This window comes from Petaurus breviceps, unplaced genomic scaffold (genome assembly GCF_028583685.1).
Source record: "Petaurus breviceps papuanus isolate PSGF00001 unplaced genomic scaffold, PetGlider_PUasm1.0 83297, whole genome shotgun sequence".
Classification (NCBI taxonomy): Eukaryota; Metazoa; Chordata; class Mammalia; order Diprotodontia; family Petauridae; genus Petaurus; species Petaurus breviceps.
This window is the reverse complement of record NW_027186605.1, coordinates 1,550-16,593: the sequence shown is the minus strand read 5'-3', so window position 1 is coordinate 16,593 and position 15,044 is coordinate 1,550. Positions and strand designations below refer to the sequence as shown.

The following is a 15,044-nucleotide window of genomic DNA, read 5'->3' as shown; positions in this document are numbered from 1 at the left end:
CCAGGGGGCAGCTGCCAGCTAGTATGACCTTCCCATTATTGGTGAGAATCTCCAAGGGCAGGTCATGCCACCCAGGGAATAACAAGACTAGGACCCATGGTCAACACATTAATTCAACAGGCATTTTTAGTGCTTTACTAGGTGCAAGGAACTATTCTAGCTCTTAAGGATTCAAAGAGAAAAATGAAATAAATTCAGGTTGGAGAGTTGTAAAGCCATGCACAAGTAGTTTTCCAGAGGACTGCTGCTGTGAACAGCTTTAAAGGTTCTGATTACATAATACAGTGAGATCTCTATTCAATAACGAATCAGAGCAAAACATTCATAGAAAATCAAAATACACTATTCACAATGTTACAACTTATCACAGAAAATCAAAATACAGCATTCTCCATGTCACAACTCAACAACTTATCACTAAAATGCCCACATAGTTTTCAACAAAGTAGTCACATAGTTTTAAACAAAGTACATTCATTTAGTCAATCACAAAATCCTTAATTCAATCACAAAGTTCAAAAGTCAAGTTCTCCACCCTTAGGTCACAGTAAATCATAATCTTCTCAATCATTACACAGTATCCAAGTAAAGTCTTCTTTCAGCTTGACTCGAAGATGGCTCTCAGCTTCCATGGTTCCTCTTCCATGGTCCCAGCTCCAACTGTCACCTGGGTTCAAAGGCAGGCAGCTCCCAGTTCCTTGTCCAGCTCCTTGTCCAGTTCTTCATCCAGTTCCCATTCCACATAGAAGCTCACAGTGTCCAGTCCACCTCAAGTCCTTCACAGTTCCTGTTTCTGGGAAGACAAAGCCTGATAGAGCCACAATAATATTCATGCACATTGCTGGCACCATCATCAATTCACTATCTGCCTGTGAAATCAACTCAGACCTACCAACAAGGTCTGAGAACTCAACACAAATCAGCAACATAGAGATCAACACAGACTTACTGTTATGGGAATGTGAATTTAAGAACTTGCCTGCCCCTAGGCCCTTTGATAGTCTTAAGTGCACCTGGAGCCTGTGGCAGGACACTTGGCTTTCAGGAGGTATTTTGTGATTGGGCAGTGGGTCAAGAGGGTTGTGACATTCTCTGAGCCAGGAGAAGGCTATATAAACCCTGATGTGAGGCTTTGTTTTGGGACTTACTTTGAGAAGTGTTGTGTGATTTGACCAGACAAGACTCTGGGCAGCCGTCAAGCCCCCCAGCTTTGAAAAACCCAGATGTTTATGCTTCCCTTTCTAGTAACTGAATAGGTATGGATGTAATGGTTGGATAGTTGGAGGCCTTTCTGCTTGATCTGTTTCTCTGTCTTCTTGTAACTTCTGTCTGTATACTTTGAAGTTTGGAGTGCTGATTTTTCCCCTGAACTAGGTAAATGATATTTTTGATTGATTAAAGCAAGATTGTTAACCCATTTTAAATTGCTTTCCTTTAGCAAAGCAGATTTAAGAACCTGTGTTGGCAGCCACCCTGGGGATGCTGGGGTGCTTGTTGCTATACCCACAAAGTCCGAGAGATCAGCACAAATCATCAGTAAAGTCCCAGGACCTCCAAAACCCCTCCTCCAGGACTTCTGTAAACATACAACTAGAAAATCCTCTTTCAGGGCTTCCAGTAAGGTCCCAGACCTTCTGTACAAAATATCACAAACAAACATCAACACAGAAAAAGCGGACAAACAAAGTGCTGGGATACCACAAGTTTTCTCCTTCTTGACACTCTACCAACACAAGAGTCCTCTTCTCAGTTCTGCTGTCTCTAGCCTGGAAATTCTCCTTATATATGGTTATTGACTGCTCCCCTTCCTATTGCAAGAGTTAATGAGTTCTAGGGTTCACAAGTTGTGGGGTTCACACGTTCTGTTTCTTAACAAACTTGAACTGAAAGCTGCAACAAGGTTTCTATTTCTATGCTTGCCATTATAAGAGTTAGAATGGAGCCAGATTAAAAGCTACACAAAGGAACTATTTATTTGATCCTTGAGGAAATAGGGAGTCACTGAAGTTTATTGAGTGATGGGGTCAGGTCTGCACATTAGAAAAAAACCACTTTGGAAGCTGTGTGGAGGATAGATTGGAAGAGGGGAGAGACTTGAGGCAGGGGGATCAGGTAGGAACTTTATTGAAATAGTCTAAGGTGGAGATAATAAAGGCCATAAACTAGGGTAATGGTAGATGTGAAAAATATTTTGGAGATTGAAACAATTCCCTGCCTTAGGGAATTGACATTCTACTGGGGAATAAAACAAATAAACAGATAAGTAAATATGAGATGATTTGAGGTGAGAGATTATTAACATCTGGGAAGTTCAGAAAAGACTCATAGATTTTCAGGGAGACTTGAAGAAAACTGACAATAATAAGAGACAGAATTGAGGAGCAAAAAGGATATGGAAGATAGTTTTCAAAAAGTCTTGGAGGTGCTTGATGAGGGGAGATGGAGTGTGGAGATTGAGGAACAACAAATAGGTTAATGTGTCTGGGACACAGAGTGTGTGAAAGGGAGTAAGAGGAATGTCTGGGGAAAGGAGCTCGATTGTGAAAGACTTTTAATGTCAAGTAGAGTTTGTTTTTCATCCTAGAGCCAATAGGGAGCCATTGACAATGTTGGAGCAGGAGAGTGACAGGGTCAGATTTGTGTTTTTGGAATATCAATTTAGCAGTTGTATAAAGGACAGATTGGAGATGACTAAGACTGGAAACTGGGAAATAGGCCAATTTGGAGGTTATCATAAGAAATGATAAGGGGGAGGGGGGGCGCAGCTAGGTGGCACAGTGCATAGAGCAACTGGGCCCTGGAGTCAGGAGGACCTGAGTTCAAATCTGGCCTCAGACATTTAACACAAAAACTAGCCATGTGACCTTGGGCAAGTCACTTAACCCCAATTGCCCTACCTTCTCCCCTCCAAAAAAAAGAAAAAAAAGAGAAATGATAAGGGCCAAAATAGGGTGGTGCCTGTCTGAGTGTAGAAAGGGGGTTGAATGTGAAGGAGACTTTGGATCTACTTGGCTGTTGTTCTGGATATGGGAGTTGAGGGAAAAGGAAGAGACAAGCATGACTTAAGAGATTGCAAACCTGGGTAACTGCACTGATGATGGTGTTCTCAACAGAAACAGTGAAATATGGAGGAGAGGCATGTTTAGGGGACAAGATGATTATTTGGTTTCAGACAAGATGAATTTGAGAGGCTATCGAGGTGAAGGTGTTGAGTAGGCATCTGATGATTCAGAACTGGAGTTCAGATTCCACAGCTATATACGGATATAGAGATATAGTGTCCCAAAAGTCTTCACTCAGTTTTGTTTTGTTTTTAAGCAATTGGGGTTAAGTAATTTGCTCAATAACAAGGCCAGTTATTTCTGGGTGTGGTGCTAAGTATCAGAGCCCGGATTAGATCCCAGGTCATCCCAATACTGGCGCCAGTGTTCTTACTCGATGAGCCACCTGGCTGCCCCTTTTCACTCAGTTTTTAATACACCATTTTATTTCCCCCCCCCCAATTTTGTGTTAAAACAATTCTCAAATCTTTTTTTTTAAGTTTTGAGTTTCAAATTCTATCACTCCCTCCCTATGTTTCTTCCTTTCTGAGACAAGCATGTGCAATTGTATAAAAACCACATTAGTCTTTTTGTACAAGAAGATTCTTTATGAATTAAAAAAATGAAAGAAAGTGAAAATAGCATGCTTCAGTCTGTATTCAGACAGTATCAGTTCTTTCTCTGAAAGTAGATAGCATGTTTTCATTATGAGTCCTTTGAGATTGTCTTCTATCATTGCATTGCTGAGAAGAGCTAAGTCATTCCAAGCTGATCATTGTACAATGTTGCTTTTTACTGCCCAGTTCTGCTTATTTCACTTTGCATCAGTTCATATAAGTCTTTCCAGACATTTCTGAAATTATCCTGCTTGTCATTTCTAATCAGCCTAGTTTTAAGTTTTTATGCTAATAAATAACAATAATAACTAGCACCAGTATACTATGTGCCTGGTAACCTATAAATATTATCTTATTTGGGTGTCATAGCAACCCTGGGAGGTTGTTGCTATTATTAACCTCATTTTACAGTTGAGGAAAATTAGGCAAACAGAGAGTGAGGGACTTGTCCAGGGTCATACAGTTAATAAGTATCTGAGGTCAGATTTTAATGCAGCAAATTTTAATGCAAATTTTAACTTCCTGACTTCAGGCCCAGCATTTTATGCACTGAGTCACCTAGCAGTCTCACTAAGACTTTTGGAAATTTGAGAGACGGAGACAGAGAGAGACAGACAGCCAGAGAGAGAGAAATGTATGGGTGGGTAGGTAGATGGATTCAGAAGGAAAGAGAGAGAAGGATGGATAGAGAGAGAGAGAGAGAGAGAGAGAGAGAGAGAGAGAGAGAGACAGATAGATAGACAAACAGACAGATATCTAGGTAGGCAGATCGGCAGATGGAAAGACACAGACATATAGATATGTTGTTTGTCCTTTGTTTTCAAAAAGAACCAATGACATCACAGGGTGATGTCTTGACTTGCGTATGAATTGGATTTAAGTGAGACAGAGTAACACAAAGTTAGGAGCCTCACTCTTCCAGAATCATTAAAATCCAGTGGCAAGACAAAAGTCAGGATGACTAGCAATGGCCCAGAATACACATATATAGTTCTATAGTTACATATTTATCAAGGTTATACTCACATATGGGACATTTATAGATTCGCGGAAGTCAATGAACCGTATCCCTATTTTGGCCCCTAAGGCCAGATGAGCATCATTTTGACTCCCCGGTCCCCATCATCCCACTGCTCAGATGTGCTGAGAGGATTCTAGTAGTGGCCTGAGTCTGACAGATAGAACAAGGTACCTCCCCTAACCTCAGGGGGGAGCCTAACTAAAACACTGTCTTCTCCTAAGGAATAAGGACAGACATTCACAGAATCATCACAGCACCCTGGTCCAAGCTTCCTCCTAGAAACTGAAGCCCAGAAGGAATGAAGTGACTTGCCCAAGATAGCACAAGGAATAAGCAAGTGATAAAGTTTGACCTCCTACTATGTTATTTTGCATGAACAAATTATTCACCTTGTTATTTTTGTTACATTTATTATTTTGTTATTTTGTATTTAAAAGTCGGTTTTTTAATAAAGTTCTTCTGGAACTTAAAAAGTTCAAATCCAACGAGGACCCCTATTCCTATTAAACAATCCCCTCTCTCACTCCCCCATCCCCCACCTCAGGGGCCCAAAAGAGGTCTCCTCATTGGGAGGTCTGCCCTTCCATGGAGCTTTCCTCTACTTGGACCCCTCCTACCACTTTGTCTCAGAGACTTGGCTGGAAGAGACAAAGGAAGCCAGGATAGGGACCTAACCTGCCAGGATATAGGACGTGGCTGGGAGTTGACGGGCATCCTGGGAGGGGCCCCCATTCTATACTGTGGCCAGCCCAGTCCTGGGGGGGAGTTCCCCTTCCCTGCCTCCCCTCAAAAAAAAACTCTTAAAATATCCACAGCTCCACCCCGGACTGGAGAAAGAACCATGGCCTTGAAATAAATCCTAAATTACACAGTGCCTAAAGGCAACCACAATTCTCCTTCCTCCCTCCCTAACTTATACTACCCAGACTGGGATATTTATACTGCCTGGGCCTCCTTCTCTCTGGCTGTCTAGTCCTATTGTCTTTGGACTAGTCCCAAGCAGGCCAAATAGCTCTCCTCCAGGGAGACATAAGGGTTGTGGGGATGCAGGGGGGTTGTGGGAAGGAGCCTAGGAGGTTCAGGATGCCTGGGTCCCAAACTTGAGGGCTTGCTAGGATTGAAAGATGGTATTCACACTCCAAACCCTGGGGTAGAGAGTATTACACAGTCGTTTTTCTCTCTGGACAGTACCCCACCTTCTTCCTAATTCCAGAATTCTTTAAAGGAAGGCAGAGTCTAGTTTCTTCATGTCCATCACTCACACTTTTAAATCTAGGTCAATCTTGTCACTGCTGATTCTTGACCAGAAATAGCCTCCCAAAAGGAGAATATAAGCTCCCAGAGGGCAGGTTTGTCTTTGTATCCTAATACATGTTGAAGCAGCTAGGTAGGCCAGTGGATAGAGGGCTAAACTTGGATTCAGACCTGAGTTCAAATTTGGTCTCAGATATTAGTTGTGTGATCCTGGGCAAGTCACTTAACTTCTGTCTGCTTCAATTTCCTCATCTGTAAAATTGGGATAAAAATAGCACCTACCCCTCAGGGTTATTGTGAAAATCAAATGAGATAATTGTGGGAGAAAAAAAAAACTTAGCACAGTGTCTGGCACATAGTTAGCACTCTGTTTCCTTTCCATCTGTCCTTCCTTCCTTCCTCCCTCCCTTCCTTCCTCCCTCCCTCCCTTCCTTCCTCCCTTCCTCCATTCCTCCTTTCTTTCCTCCCTTCCTCCCTCCCTCCCTTCCTCTTTCCCTCCTCTCTTTCTTCCTTCCTCCTTTCTTTCTTCCCTCCCTCACTCCCTCCTTCCCTTCTTTGCTTCCTTTCTTCATTTCTTCCCATTGCCTAAAACCATGCCTGGCACTAATAAATGCTCTTGAATTGAATCAAATGAGTGGGATGAGTCTGGTAAGGGCTTCTGGGTAAGGGATTACAGAACAGAAGAATGCCTAGGTGTCCAAAGGAGGAGTTACTTATGGTCACCCTCCATGTACCCTCTTGAAACTTCATCTACCCATCTTTCTCTAACTCCAATCCCCAGTTCTCCTCCTCATCTGCCCAAATTGTCCACTGAGCAATCCAAATCAACTTGCCTATTTCTGCTTGAGAATCCACTGCCCTTATTCCTTTTTAATCTAGTCTCTCTTCCTCAAACCAGCCTATATGGCCCCTCCCCAACAGTCCCATTCCCCAATGGTCCCTCCTTGTTTCCCAGGATTCCCTAACTCTGAAATTCCACTGATGACACAGGACAAATTGCCCTCAACTCCGATGGCCATACCTCACACTTTTCTATCTCTAAATCTTTATCAAAGCAGACCCTTACCCCTGTCCCTTCTTTTCTTCATAGTCCTGTTCCATACTTCTCTCTTTCAAAAATTCTGCTGACTTGCCACACACACAACTCCTAACCCAGCTCAGCCTAGCTTAATGACCATCATTCTCTCCCTATTCTTCCACCACTGACATCTATTGTCTGCATTCCTCCATTTACACGTATGTGTGTGTGCATGCACACACAAACATGTGCATGTCTACATCTAGTGCCTCCATTTTCTCTCCTCTCACTCTCTAAACCCTCTACAATCTGGCTTCTGACCTCATGATTCAGCTGAAACTGCTCTCTCCAAAGCCCCCAAGGACCCAAATGCCAAACTAATGGCCTTTCCTTAGTCCTCACCCTTCTCTGGACTCTCAAAGCCTTTGATACTGATGATGTATGAGCCCTCTTCTCCTGGACACTCTCTCCTCTAGGTTTTTGTAGCATTCTTCCTGCCTAGCTCTTCTCCTACCCATCAGATTACTCCTTTTCAATGTCCTTTGTTGAACCCAGGTGAGGGCCCACTAACAATGGGTCTATCTTGGAACCTCTTCTCTTCTCCCTCTACACTATCTTGCTTGTTGATATCATCAGCCACTATGGGCTCATCATCATCTCTCTGCAAATGCATCCTGAATGAGCCCTAACCTCTCTCCTGAGCTCTAGTCATTGTTTACTCCCTGACTCTTGGACACCTCAAACTTGATGTCCTATGGACATGTCAAAATCAACATGTCAAAAGAAAACATATTATCTTTCCCCCTAAAGCCCTCTACTCTTCTCAACTTCTTAATAGTTTAAGGATATCACTACCCTGTCAATTTAACACAGCTCAAATCCCACTTCAGCAGGCCTTTCCCAGCTCTCTCCATTGCTAGTTCCTTTCCCCTAAGATTGTCTTCCATTTACATTGGATGAACCATCTTGTAGGTATCTAGTTATTTACATCCTATCAGGGAGCAGCTAGGTGGTGTGGTGGCTAGAGCGCTAGCCCTGGAGTCAGGAAGACCTGAGTTCAAATCTGGCCTTGAACACTTGCTAACTATGTGACCCTGGGCAAGGGTCAATAACCCTATTTGCCCCAGTTCCTCATCTGTAAAATGAGCTGGAGAAGGACATGGCAAACCGCTCCCACATCTTTGCCACAAAAACCCAAATGGGGTCATGAAGAGTTGGACCCAATTCAACAACAACAAAGTCCCCTGTTTGAATTTACATTCAAACCTTGAGGGTAGAGATTTCATTTTTGCTGTTCTCTGTATCCCTAGCATGCCTGGTATACAAGAAGCACTTAATAAATAAATCCTTGTTGGCTAACTGTGGCCTGTCACCCCTATCAGACTGGAAGTTCTTTGAGAACTGGGATTGAGCCTTCTCTTCAGACTTGGGACTCCTGGAAGGCTGGATTCTACCTATTACCTACCTACCCAATTGAATTAACTGAGTCCCCACTTTTAACTCTGCATTTTTCCTCCTCCTTGGGTTGGTGTCTAAGAGGGAGTGCAAACCCCAGGAGATGGGGCACAGAGAGGATCAGAGGGAAGCCAGAGAAGCCCACAAAGGCACAGAAGCAGTTAGGCTTTGCCGCCCAGGCCCCAGGATTAAGAGGAGCTTGTAGCATCAGGGCCCTGGGTGTAGGGTGTAAGAGTGAAATGTGCATTGGTTGAGACTCAGGCAATATTTGTTCACATTCAACATGCTGAATATATATGTCACTTAGCTTCTCTTGGCCTAGTACAAATGATATAGCCATAGAGGATGCTGGGGAAGGAGAAGGAAAGAAGTATTGTGTTAGGAGGAGGGGGGGGGATGGGTAGGTGGTGCAGTGAATAGAGCACAGGCCCTGAAATCAGGAGGACCTGAGTTCAAATTCAGCCCCAGACACTTAACGCAAAAACTAGGCATATGACCTTGGGCAAGTCACTTAACCCCAACTGCCCTAACCAAAAAAAAAGTATTTTGTTGCTGCCCTCCCCCTACATATGAATCTCTCCATATCTACTAGAATGTCTCTGTTTACAGAAACTTGCTTCCCCTTCCCCAGTCCCAGCTGAGATTCTCATAACTACTGTCCCTGAGTCCCATTTATAGGCTAATCCACCTTCTACTGAAGCCTTTCCCAATCCCTCTCAATGCTAATGATTTCCTTCAGTTGACTAATTCCTATTTATCTAGTCCACATAGTGGATTGCATGTTCTCTCTCAAATTAGATTGTGAGCTCTTTGCCCTGTCTTTTGTATCCCTTTGGCCTAGCTCTTAGTAGGTGAATTAGTAAATGTTCATTGACTGACTGATCATTGAGGAAGAATCAAAATATTCCTTGCTGCCCACTACCACTTTCACTCTCCTTCTGTTGTCATTACTTAGCAACTTCTTCCCCTCTAAGGTTCCCTCTATTCAACCTTATCAACCAATAAAGGACCATGAAGCAATTAACTATTCCCTTCCCTTGCCCTACCCTTCCCCCACTCCTTTCTCAAGGAATTCAATATCTGGCATATTAAATGCTAACTGACTGATTGATTGACCGCTTTCTGCATTCCTCTCCACTCCAACTCCTAACCTTATATACTAGGGTATCAACAGGCATGTTGATGTCTTAGTAAACATCTACTCTCCCACATGCTCAATTTCTTCCACTCCCATGTCCCCTTCTTCCATTCTACCTCACCCACATACAGGGATCCCATCATCACCCACAAGTATCCCATTTCCTTGGTCAAAAACTTGCAATAAAGGGATCTTTATTGTCTTATAACTTCCTGTCATTCAAACTCTCCCTATGCCATAGGTGGGGAAACTGTGGTCCTCTAGGTCCTCAAGTGTGGTCCAAACTTCAATTGTTCTTCACAAAACAAAAGAATGTGGCCTTGAGGCTGCAGGTTCCCCACACCTGTCCTATGCTTTACCCATCTTAAACCTATTATTTGTCCTCATTGGAATCTCGAATACTTCTTCCCCTCACTGCTCTCTCTACTCTCATTTCATTTTTCTCCCTTCTCATTCTCAATTTTGCCAAACTCCAAGCCTAGATTATTCCTATCCATCCATTTTCTTGGCTCTTACTCTTGGGTTGCTGAATGGAGATGGAACCACCCAAAAGAACTGAATAAGGTCCACTACAGATTGAGGTTATCTCATCTCAACTGGGCCCTCACCTAAGAAAGACAATCTTTTTTTTTTAATTCCTTCTCAATCAATTCTCTATCCCAGCCTTCACAGAAACTGCTCCAAACCTTCTCTTCTATCTTCAAACCTCCTAAGTTATTCCTTTCCCCTCCCACCTGAGGTCCTCACCCCATAGTTTACTGAGAAAATAGAGAGATCACCATGAGTTCTTTTTCTACATCTTAAAATGCCTTGACATCATCCTTCACCCTCCTTTCTTTTGTACCAGTCTCTGAGACTGGTGTAATAGAGGAAAGAATTAATCTTTTTGATAAATAGGTGCCCTTTCTCCTTGCCAAAGTCATCCTCTCTACATCCTTTGATCTCATCCCCTCCCATCTTCTCCAGTCGATTCCCCCATTTTCTCCCCAACTTAATTAATTCTAATCTTACTCTATTCATTGGCTTCTACCCTACAATTTCCTTACTATCCTGAAAAAAACTTCACTAAACTTTACCACTGGGTCATGCTCTCTTGCTATAACTCTTCTCCCTTTCATAGTCAAACTCCTAGAAAAATCTGTCTATACTCATGGTGAAGAGGTACAGGCTCTGGAAACCCCCTTGAGCTCTCCTTGAGTCCTTGAAGTACAGGCTCTGGGAACCTCCTTGAGCTCTCCTTGGGTCTTTCCACATAAGGCATTTGCATGAGGCCATGGGCCTTTCACTGTGGCTCTGCCCAAACCTTTGTTGCTGGCTTGGCCCTCCATTATCCAGCTAGCCTCCACCCTTGATCCTCCCAAAATATCTGTACTCAAATCTGTTCCACCCTTGAACTGGCCTAGCCCACCTTTGTCTGTGACTCCAGTTACCCTCCAGCAGCTTCCCACCCTTAATCACTCATTTACTGGAATGTGACCTCATTAACTCCTTCTGAAGACCCTCCCCAAACTCATTACTGGAGTCTGCCTCATCTGACTCCTCCTGAAGACCCTCCCCAGACTCCTCCTCTAGACCACCGCTAGATTGCTAGATTCCTCCCACAACCTTTCTGTATATAAGACCCCATCTTGCTTCCATGTGGTGTGAGAGCACCATAGAATTTTCTAGCACAGACTTGCTCTGTGTCAGATGATTCTGGTCCGCTTGCCCAATCACAGATACCGAGGCTCCTTAAGAGTCTACCCAATATGGTGAACTTTTAATAAACTTTACTTTTCTTTGGCTGAGAGAAGACTTGAGTCAAATTCATTTGGCAGGACCCAGTGTGTTGGCATTTTGGGGTCTCGCGCACCCCTAACCCTGGACCTGAACATTTTATGATGACTCTCTTCAATGGGATCTACTTTCTCTCTTCACTCACTTCTTAATACTTAATATTTAATACTTTGCAATATGGCTTCATCCCTGAACTAAATTTTATCTCTCCAAAGTTACCAGTGATTGCTTGATTGCCAAATCTGATAGTCTGTTCTCACTCCTCATCCTTCTTGATCTCTCTACTGTATTTAACACTGTTGATCACCCTCTTCTCTTGGATATATTCTTCTCTCTGGGTTTTCATGACATAGCTTTCTTTTAATTCTCCTCCTACCTAACCAGACCACCCCTCAGTCTCCTCTGCTGGTCATCATTTACATATTATACCCCCTGTGTGTTTCCCTCACATCTGGCTTGAACCCTCTTCTCTACACTTTCTCATTTAGTGACCACATAGTTCCCATGGATTTAATTGTAACCTCTATCCAGATGACTCTTAGATCTATATATCCTAACCTCTAGTCCCACACTATCAAACATCAAATATTTCAAATTGGTTGTTCCATTAAACATTTCAAATTCAGCATGTCCAAAGCAGAATTCATTATCTCTCCCACCCCACCAAAAAACCACCTCATACTTTTTTAGAACTTCTCTATGTCTGTTCAGACCATCACCATCATTCCCCCCACCCAGAATTGTGACCTAGGTATCATCCCTGACTCCTCATGCTCCATTGCCCCATATATCCCATCAGTTGTCATATCTTGTTTCTGCCTCTACATCCCTCATATCCATCCTTTACTCTCTATTTTATTTATACCATCACCAACTTTATTCAGGTTCACATCACCTAGTTTCTTAAAATAGACTCCTAATTAGTCTCCCTGTTTCAAATCTTTCCCCAGTCCTCTCTATCCTCCCCACACTGGCCAAAGTGATTTTTCCTAATGAGTGGATCTGACCATATTACTCCCCTACTCAAAAAACTCCAGTGGCCCCCTACTGCTTATAGGAGTAAATATAAGTTCTTCTGTTTAGTTTTTAAAGTCCTTCACAACCCAGCCCTATCCTACCTTTCCAACCTTATATATCACTCATTTCTTGCCCTCTATGGTCTAGCCCTGGGGTGGGAAACCTGCAGCCTCGAGGCCATATGTGGCCTTCTAGGTCCTTGGGTGCAGCCTTTTGACTGAGTCCAAGTTTTACAAAACAAATCTTTTAATTAAGGGGATGTGTTCTGTGAAGTTTGGATTCCGTCAAAGGCCTCACTTGAGGACCTAGAGGGCCACATGTGACCTCAAGGCAGCAGGTTCCCCACCCCTGGCCTAGCCAAACTGATTTTTCCATTTATCATACTCAGCACTCTACCTCTAATTTCCTTGCCTTTGCATTATCTCTCCCCTATACCTGAAATGCACTCCTTTCTCAGCTCTGAATTTCCTGTTTCCTTCAAAACTCTGCTCAAGCTTTGCCTTCTAAATGAAGCTTTTCCCTATTCCTCCAGCTTTTGGCATCCTCCCTGTTAAAAAAAAAAAAAGCTAATCTATTTTTATCCCATATGTATTTTAGGCATGTTTATTTATATATACATATATATTTTTTCCCTGATAGAATGTAAGCTGCCTGAGGGCAGGGATTGTTTTATTTTTATATTTATATCCCTAGCACAGAAATTTCTAACTTTTCATCTTTCATTCTCAAAGAGCACCAATGACATTACCCTTGTCATTGTCATTCCTGAATTGTTTGTGAATTGCATTTAAGTGAGGCAGAACTGCTCAAAGTCTTCAACCTCACTTTCTCCTCTAGTCATGGAAGACCAGTTAGTCGATTTATTGTTTGATATCATTTACATAATGAGACCAATGAGGTGTCATCACTGAGTAGCAGATGGAGAGTTGAGCTTGGAATCAGAAAGACCTGAAATCAAATCTTGCCACTTTGTTGTTTAACTCAATGCCTAGGCACCTCTCCGCTTCTATAAATTAGAAATGAGTTGCCAATCTGTCTGGGTGTAGGAACCATTGATATTGGAAATTGCCCCTCTGCTAACAAGGGTCCCAGATGAAATTAACAAGGATAGAAAACCATTTGACCTTCAATAATGTCATTAGGCAATTGGAATAACTGGAACTGAGGCATGAGAGACCAGGGGGTCAGATCTCATAAGGAACCAGGCATGAGAGAATCATAGGCCCCAAGATTTAGAGTCAAAGGGAACCATTGAGTCCAGCCCAGGTGAGAAAAATGAAGTTTAAGGAAATTAAGTTACTTGCCCAAGGTCACACTGGCAGAAAGTATTTGATCTCTAGACCCAGAGCACTAACCAATGCACCTTAGAGATGCTGAGTAATTTAGAAAGTAATTCCTGAGTGAAGGAGCAACTGAGTTGTTTTCAGTGATTCATCTGCCTAATTTTCACTCACTCACCTCAACAGCTACTTTTTGAGAATTGTTCCTCTAGTACCCAAGGGGTTTCCCCCTGCTCTACCTGGTCACATTTGGCTTGGAAAGGGCAAGTCCCAGAAAGACCAGGTTGCCCTTGGAGGGTAATACATAATCTCAGGATAGAAATTGATTACCAGACAGATGCTCTGGCTCCTTCTCCACCTCTTAGAACCAAAGCCCCACCCCTTCTGCCAAGAAAATATTGTTTATGGGGCTGGGGTCTGTCCAACGTGTCGTTTACTGGGAGAGCAAGGTGGAGACAGCAGCTGGGAGAAGAGTCCTGCAGGGAAATACTACTCCCAGCCCAGGAGTGGGCACTGGCCCAGACACTTAGCGAGACTGTTTACCCTGGCTCAGGGAGGCTGGCACAGGTGGAAAACTCTCCAGGGAGCAACAGACCCACCCTGGAGATTGTGGTGAAGTGGAAGAGGTTGGCAGACTCAGTCAACAGGACCTCCCCAGCCCCTGAGGGAGGGGAAGCACTGTGCACTGGACATCAGACATGAGGCACTGGGCAACGGGCAGTGGACCAGGGTGGGAAAACCGAAGGGTTGGGAAAGAGCTTTGGGAATTCTAGGGTTTCAAAAGTGCAACATGACTTTGTGGATGGAGAAGAGAGGAGTGGGCACCTCCTGCACATTAAAGGCCCAGATAGCTCTGCTGTTCCTCATGAGTATCATTGAATGGGGTGGGCTTGCCAGCTTTTCTACCCTTCTGGGGCATCTCATCACTTTCTGCTAAGCCCATGAATATCCCTCATAGGAAAAGGTAAGCCTATCCCAGGTACACACGAGCATACACACACACACACATATCTCCCCTCCTTCATTTACACAAAGTCTCCCCTTTTCACTCCCAAGCCCTAACACATATGCACAGCCCTACACCTAAGGCAGCCCCAAAGAGAATGCCTCAGGCTGTCTGTCCCTCCTGCCCCCCAGTCCAGCTCTTGGAGCTGGAAGAGACATCAGGTATCAAATTGTTCACCTCCCTCATTTTACAGATGAAGAAACTGGGACAGGAGTGGCTAGGTGGCACAGTGAATAGAGAGCACCGACCCTAGAGTCAGGAGGACCTGAGTTCAAATCTGACCTCAGACACTTAACACTTACTAACCATGTGACCTTGGACAAGTCACTTAACCCCAATTGCCCAGCCTTATCCCCTCCAAAAAGCAAAAAAAAAAAGAAAGAAAGAAAGAAAGAAAGAAAGAAAGAAAGAAAGAAAGAAA

The 15,044-nt window shown here is 43.4% G+C and overlaps 1 long non-coding RNA gene across 1 annotated transcript in view; it reads right to left on the bottom strand.

The window, feature by feature from the left end:
* Positions 1–323: 323 nt before the first annotated feature.
* LOC138176168 (uncharacterized) overlaps positions 324–15,044 on the bottom strand; it is a 16,089-nt gene continuing 1,368 nt past the window's right edge. Inside the window, exon 2 of the long non-coding RNA XR_011172183.1 lies at positions 324–793. This is a non-coding gene — a long non-coding RNA (uncharacterized lncRNA). The remainder of the gene's footprint in view (positions 794–15,044) is intronic.